This window comes from Fukomys damarensis, unplaced genomic scaffold (assembly GCF_012274545.1).
Source record: "Fukomys damarensis isolate Sample0158 unplaced genomic scaffold, DMR_v1.0_HiC HiC_scaffold_39, whole genome shotgun sequence".
In the NCBI taxonomy this organism is placed as follows: Eukaryota; Metazoa; Chordata; class Mammalia; order Rodentia; family Bathyergidae; genus Fukomys; species Fukomys damarensis.
In genome coordinates, this window is record NW_022900951.1 from 75798024 (window position 1) to 75806219 (window position 8196).

At 41.2% G+C, this 8196-nt stretch overlaps 1 pseudogene; it reads left to right on the forward strand.

Moving 5' to 3' along the window:
• The first annotated feature begins 208 nt into the window (after positions 1–208).
• On the forward strand, positions 209–4424 carry LOC104861816 (annotated as a pseudogene).
• Positions 4425–8196: the final 3772 nt, after the last annotated feature.

Sequence of the window (8196 nt, forward strand, 5' to 3'; positions counted from 1 at the left end):
TAGTGGCCTATAGGACCTTGTGACCCATAGCACCTTTGTCATCACTTTCATGAATTTATCTCCTTTGCCTCTTTGAATTGTTTTGTCACATTCTTCTCATTTATCCCCATGTAAATGTTAAGCATACTCCAACTTTGGGAATCTTGTTTCACTGTTCTTTGCCTGGGCAGCTACATTTTCCATGTTTATGTAATTTGGGCTGAAATTCATGTCACATCTGGAAGAGACACATCAAAAGGCTTGCAGTGGATTTAACTCTCACCTCAGGAAATGTCATGCAGAAATCAAGCAACTATTGGCAAATGGGGCTGAATTTGGAACATTTAAAAAGCTAAGACCATATAAGTCTAGAGATGAAACAAGGATAACATTGGCCACCCAAGTTCAAATACCTGAGCTATTGAATAAGACACAAAACTGGCTTGCAAAGAAACTGGAGGCCCAAGAAATACTAAATGAGTATGACAAAGCAAAGATGAGTAAAAGCAAAAACAAGATGAGGAAGAAGATATAACAAGAAGAGTGATAGACCCATATTCAAGTGTAAATGAAAAACGAATGGAAATAAGAGACATGAGCTTAAAACAGAAGGATGCTAAGAAGAAATTGAAGACTGAGAAAGAAAAGGTAAAGGCAAAGCTGGAAAAGTTGAAGAAACAGAAGGCAAAAATGAAGTAAAAGAATGAGGTGGCCACAGCAAAGCCAGCTAGAAAAGCAGATAAGACTGGCTACTCAGAGACATCTGGAGGAACCGCAGGAGGCAGCAGATAACCTTGGAGTAGATTCAGAATCCCACAGAAGATGTTTGTCTAGCTGACAATCATCCCTGCCTGAGACCACATGCTTCCTTTGTTTGACACTGCCCAGTAAGGTCTCAGACTTCTTGACCATTGTGGAGTTTCTGCATAGCTTTGTCAAGGCGCTGAGCTTTGACCCTACCAAAGATGTACTTCATATGGGGTTCCCACAGGAAGGACTCCTATGTCAAGGTGACAGCTGGGGCAAAGTGCAAGACCTGTTGGTATATTCCTAAAGGCTGTGCGGCATTGATATTGGATTGCTCTCCTACTGTCAGTCCCTAAAGATCTTGGGAGGGGAAGGTGTGTGAGATTCCACTGACAAGAGACAATGTATTTGAGATTTTATGCTGCTTCCTCATGACACAGGAATTAGAGCTCACACTCAGTGACAACCTACACACTCAGCCTTTTTAAGTCCAGCCACCCCAATAGAAAAATGCTGTCCTGGCATTGTGTGTGTGTTCAATAGTTCTACCATTATCACCAATGAGATTGACAAGTCTCTGGAGAATATGTTCAGCTACAATAAAAATGAATAGATTGTTAGGTGTACTCTATAGCTAAAAAGTACCAATAAACTCAATGAAAAAAAAAAGAAAAATAAATGAATTGATTGTTGAAGGCTAGCTGTGGAGACTGAAAACTGCTCTGGCCAAGCAAATTGGGCAGCCTGAAGTAGAGATGGAAGGGCTAGAGAAAGGCATTAGATGGAAGCTCAATTCTCAGAACACAGAGAAATCCAGTTACTGGAGACCTCTGCAGTAGATTCCAGTTACCTGCTCCATGCATGATACAGGATTTTAGAAACTCAAAGTCAGAATTAAAGAAAAATGTGGGGAGTCAGGATGACAAGTGCTTAGCAGCCAGAAAAGGCCCTGGTCAGACCAAATATTGATTTTTATTAATAATCAGATTGGGATAAAAGGTAACTGCATGCAAAGATGTGCAGTTTTGCAGTTGCTATGGATATGAATGCAAGCAAGGCTTGTAAATGAAAAGACAAACATTTTCGAATGAGGAACAGAATAGACAACTTCAGGGTTGAGTTAGAACCTTGTCCTTCTAGTTAAGAAGGTTTTAGTTGTGGGAACAGAATTTGGGTACAAGTTACTCTGATCTTGGCTTCTGATATATCTCATATTGAGCACCACAGCTTCACAGGCTAATTCTATGGTCTCTGCTGTGGTGTTAGTGGGAAGGTCATGCTAACCTGCATGCTTCTGCGGTGCTTCATATAAGCTTTAGTCAGAGTAGCTTCTTAAAATGAGCTAATTGTGGGGTTAACTCTTTACAGCCTGACCTGCTTACAACCTGCTTTGGGCATAATCAAGAAGGCCATCCCTCATGCCAGTGGTGTAGAAGATGAAGAGAAAGACTCTGGCAGCTATCCACAGCTGAAGGAGTCAAAGAGATGGAAAGGTTGATGCTACAGCTTCTAGTATCCTGGAATTAGAGTGCCAGAAAGAAAAAAAAACAAAAAACAAAAAACAGCGATCTTCAGCTTTTTTGCAGAATTCTGTTTTACTCATCCCAGATGACTAAAGCAGTACCCTTGGGGCAAGACTGATACAGACACTGCTACTGGATGTTGCTGTCTTTGTCTGCTATCTTTGTGGATGGACCATGAGGGAGCTTAGTTCTTGAAGACATAATAAAGCAGGTTTTTTAAAGGTGGCTGCACATCCATCATCAACTTCTTATCTCTTCTAGGTGAAGAGAAGCACCCCTGCCAGTTCTACCCGACAGGAGGCTGACCTAACAATAATAAGCCTGGGTCTATGCAACCTAGTATCTTGGAGCCCTCTCTCAAGGACCAGAATTCAGAACAGCACTAGGCTCAGCTTCCACTCAAGGTTAAACCCCATGTTCATCCTCAGGCTTCTACTCAGTCCCAGCCCCACCCCAGCTCCAAACCCAGCCTGAATTCCAGCTTCAGCCTGAGTTCTAGCCTATCTGTCCTCATGGGTTTCTGGAGTCAGAGGGATAAAAGTGTAAGGAAAGTGGGAATGGTAGGGGAAAGAAAATAAGGGATTAGAAAAAAACCTCAGAAAAGAAAAAAAAAATGGAAACAAAGTCTTTGTAAATGGGTGGGGGGGAATTGAGAACCAAGATCTGTCATGTAAAGGTACAAGATCCCAATGATAAATATAATTGTACTGTGTACTTAAAGAGTACCAATAAACTCAATGAAAAAAGAAAAAAAAAGAAGGCTCCCCTTTGTTTCTGGGTCAGAGCCAGCACGCTCTCAGCCAGTCAGACTTCCTGATTTCGCTGAGCAAAACTCAGAGCCACTGCTCCCTGCTAAGTAGGTCAGTCCTCACCTCTCTTAGCAGCATATGAGAGCTAGATCCAGCCCCTTTACTGCCCCTGGAGGGGTCTGATGAGGCAGATTCATGCCCTGCTCCTCCAGCACCCTGGTTTGACTTGTCAACCCAGATGCAGTGCAATGTTGCTCCTATACCTCATCCAGCAATTTTTGAAGATCAACCTCACTTTCCCCTCAGCTGCATACCTCTTTTAAGCCAATGAATAGACCTAGTGCTGCCAATCTCTGTTCTCTGAACAGTTCTCTTCCACTCCCTTGCCTGTGATAATTCCTAAGTGATGATCCAGAGACTACAGAAATGCTAGAGTCCCACAGGGCTAGGATAGCCAAAACAGAGAGACATGCCAGCAAGTTCTTCAAACAGATGGAGCAGTGTTTCCTAATTCAGTTGACAGCACAGCTTGTCCCTTTTGAGATGTATTCAGGTTGATGGTGGATCCTAGATCCTGAGTCACTGGACTACACCACTGAGAGATTTAGGAGAAGGGACTTCACAAAACCCATAATAAGCACAGGGTCTTCTTGCAGTAAATCTGCTCATGGCCCTCAAAGGATCCCATCTTTGCACTTAGTGAGCTACCTCACTATCAAGAAGAAATTAGGAGCTGCTCCCCCCCACAAGGGAAGATACAAAACAGATTTAGCTGTACTTCAATAGATAGAAGATCTAGAACAGTGAGTTATCCCATTTGATCTGCAGATTTGGAGCTGGGCATGTTCTACCCAAGACCCTACTTTTGAAGACTTGGCCTACTGTGAGCATCTCCCTGACTTCCAGGAGTAATTACTTGGAGTGTTTGGGGCAGAGAAGGACTGGCACCTCAGCATAAAAGTACTAACTCTCTGGGCCTGGCTGTGATGTGACTGACCATCCTGGAACAGAACGTGGAGTGGCAGTAATTGTGGGAGCCTCTCTCTCTAGCTCATGAGATGGTGCTATGTAAGGCCTTGTATAGCACACCTAGTGGGGTACCTGAGAGAACCACAACAGAGATGTATGAAACCATCTCTCACTTTTGTCTTCGTGCCAGGCCCTTGAGTGATGACAGTCTATAGCTCAAGTGAGCCTGTGCATGAGCCAAATGGAGAGGCTCATTACCTGAGAAAAGTCTGTCAACAAAGTGACCTGTCTGGTCTGCCAGAAGGGTGGTAACTATGAGGTTTTTCTGCTTTGTGATGAGTGTGATGGTGGTTGCCACTTTTACTACCCTTGGCCCAAGATGGAGGCTGTCCCAGAAGGAGACGGCTCTGTGCTGTCTGGTCCAGAAGACAGCGGGAGAATTCACTCTAAAGCCTGATTTCCCAAAGTGAGGACAAAATCAGAAAAGTGGTTATTTCTTGAACTTCGCAGAGGCTGATGGCCACAATCACTGGATACTGTCAAGGGATCAAGAACACTCATCAATAAGTACTCAGAAGTAGGGCTGTCTCCCTCTAGGAAGCCTTTCTTGTAGCCCATTAACTCATGTTTGGTATGTGATTACTGATGATCTATCAAGAAATTGGTGGATTTTTTCCCACCGTGTGGGAACAGCTGCTCCCAGGAGGGCACACCAGCTCAGAGGAGTTTGCAGCTGATGCCTTCTTTGTCTTTGACAACTGCCAGACCTTCAAAAAGAATGACTCTGAAGTAGACCCTGTGGGACACATCATGTGCTGATTCTTCCAGCTAGGAGGGAATTTATCAGGGAAAACAGGACAATCTGTGAGGTAAGGGGTAGTGAGGAGTCATCTTGTGGACCATCCCTCTATTCACACCTGCTGATGTTTTCCTGGGTCCAGACTCAAGTCAGGTACAACCTGATTATTCTCTGCCCTTTGCAGTGCACACATTCTCTTACCCACATTCTCTTTCTCCCTTGCCCCTCTTGAGCCTCATATAAGAGGAATGTAGATGAGGTTTCTCTAAAAAGCCAAAAATGATGGAAAAATAATTTTCCTTTCTGTTCAATTTCCTAACTAAAAATAGGGAGGTGGAAGGAAGTCTCCACTCCCCCCAGCAGCTTCCATTCCTTTCTTGTTCACGCCCCAGCATTCTAGAGTGATATAACAATAGCAATAGTTCCAATAAGTGTGTGAAACCAAGAAATACTTTGTATCATGTGAGGACCCAGAGTGACAGCCAATAAGTTGAACTGGACAGGGCCATGGACATGCTGAGTCCATGTGCAGACCCTCCATGTCTGCTTCCTCTCTACTTTCCTCCCCTTCCCTTCCCTTCTCATCCCCTATTTCTTTTTTTTTTTTTCACATTTTCTCTCATCCAATAATGTAAAATCATTGTATGTGGATTTCTCTCTCCTCTTTTCCCAAATCTGTTCCCCTTGAAGGAAAAAAAAAATTAGACATCCCCGTGTTTCTTTGTCCTCATATTCCTGCTGATAACTACACATCTAAAATGTTGGATGCTCCTCGTGTGCTGAGTTTCCCAATTTTTCTGAAATTCAGTGGCTTAGCGAGATAGTGGGCAAGCATCCTGGGTCTTCCAGGCTCCTTTGCAACCTGCTTCCCAAGCTATCTCTCTGGGAACACCTCAGGGACAACTACTAAAGCTGGGTACACCTCTGAGACAGAGGCCAAGCAATAATTGGCCTCAAAAAGAAAAAAAGTGGTGTGTGTGTGTGTGTGTGTGTGTGTGTGTGTGTGTGTGTTAATTGGATCCATTTATTTTCTGCAATTATCTGTTTTAATTACCACTGTTCCCATTGTTTCATACCTTCACTTTTTTTTTTTTGGAAAACTATAGGAACAATTTCTCTGGTTTATTTCTGTTCTAGTGTCTTCAAACTATGCACTCTTTCAGCAGACACTCTGTTTTCCCTCAGGAGCTTTGAGACTTAAACTTTTGTAAGAAGAGGGATAGAATTGAATCTTTCCTATTCTCATGAGCATCTGTGGGTTTAGTTTTCCTTCTTTTATCTACTGCACCCCAGGATCCCTTCCCCAACAGCAGAAATCCATGGAGCAATGGAGACAGAGATATAAGGGCTTCTGGGTTCGGTGACCTACACATGCCTGTGCCCAAGTTAAGTCTTCAATATATGAGATGAAAAGCATTCACTTGGAGCTATAGCCATGGCCCTGGTCCCCTGATCCTAGTCAGTGAAGACCCACCCACCAGAGATTACCAGTACTTGCACTGGGGTGGGGATGGTTACTGTCTGGTTTGAGCATTGAGCTGAGGCATCTGAGAAATGTCCATTGGTATGACAAATGGTGCCAGGTGAGGTGAAGAACTGCAGGGGCAGTGAGGGTCTTTGGCAGCTCCTTAGTCCTCTAGGTCCCTTCTCCCCCACAACCTGTTTCTAAAGTCATGTTTTCTGTCAAATAAACCTTAAAACCTTTAATTTTTATGTTTATACCTAAAATGTACCAATAAACTCAATAAGGAAAGAGAAGAGGTAGATCAAAGAATATTTGAATGGACTTTATGTAATGCATATATATTTATATCTTATCTAAATAACTGCTGTAACAGACATACTTTTGGAATTGTTATAGTTGGATGCTCATCTTTCTCCCCATGACAGTTCTCCCCTGGCGTAAAATGTTGTAGATTAATTATCTTCATTGAAGGTTGGGTGGATGGGGGGTGTGGTATCAGTTGTTTCTGCTTTGTATTGCTCTCTCAAATCTATTTCTGTATAGAGATCAGGCATTCTGAAGGTGGGCTGGAGGCTAAAAGGGGTGTAGACAGAGCATGATAAAAGGGTCCATTTCTCAATTTTCTTTCCTCATCTTCACTGCTCCTTGAGTTAAGTAGATTTTCTCTATTGGCAAGAATATTTGTTAGGGAAGGCAGTTTAAAAGTAAAGCAACCCAATCCTTCCATCTTTGTTTCCTTTCCCTGGTCAACCTGGTAACAGCAAGAAACCACACCATCAAAAACAAAGTTTCTGTGTTCCTTTTAAAGCAAAAGGGTATTATATCAACAAGTGTGGTATTTTAGTGACTTTTTGATAGTGTACATTTTTATGTGAGTTTATTATTTTTTCTATATTTTAGGGCCAATCTTATTTTTAATAAGGTTAAAAAAACAATATCTAGAGAAAAAAAGATTCCAGTTTCATCACCATGTGATGTTCATAAGTACAGATGTAGAAAAGTTCTTGTCAGATGAATAAAGACTACATTTGACAGATTCGAAAAGACTATCCATGAAAATCCTGTTTAAAATACAATTCTTTATACCAGTAGTATTCTCCAAATTCATTACTTTGCTTTGTATTTCCTCTAGCATTTTTCACCATCTGTAAACTCTGCATGTAAGGGTATGTATTTCTTTACTTACATTTTAATTGTTTTTACCCTGTAATCTCTGAATATAAACTTTATATTTATATGGAGGCAGGAACCTGTGTGTGTGTGTGTGTGTGTTTATGTTTATTGCTGTATCTCTGTTCCTGCACTTTGAAACAAAATTTAGCACATAGTCAGACCTTATTTGGTGTTGAATGAAAAGTATAAATTGAATCCATGTCTCATTTCTTGCTTCTCTACATAATATGCTTAGAGAAGAACTGTAAAATTTTGCTTAGACTATCAGGTGTAAAGTAAGAAACAATCCCTTTCTCATCTCAAGTTTTGCTGACTTCTGCATTAAAATTTTAATGTACTACACTGTTCAAAATGTATCCCTTTACTTAAATCATCAACAAATTTCATTAAACAGAGGCAGGTAAATGCATGATAAAAGTGTGGTTACAGGAACCAACTGCATGGATGTACCTCATACATAAAATGAGCAAATGGCTCTACCTCAGTTTCCACACCTAAAGATATCAGGAATAATAATAAATACTTCATGCAAGCATTCAACCAAGTTAATCTGGATCATAATAACAAGGTGTCACACAGCATATAATATTTAAAAGTTATTATTCTAAGCAATCTGAACATATCACACATCTTTTTATCTAACAATTGTAATATCTGCATGGTTATTTGTTAATGTTCTTTAACTCTCCTTATTGTTGAATAATTGTCATAGTTGTACTGTTTGAAATACTTTGTTTCATAGCACATTTTCTTGTGTCAATATAATCTAATTTAATTTATAATCATGTTGTT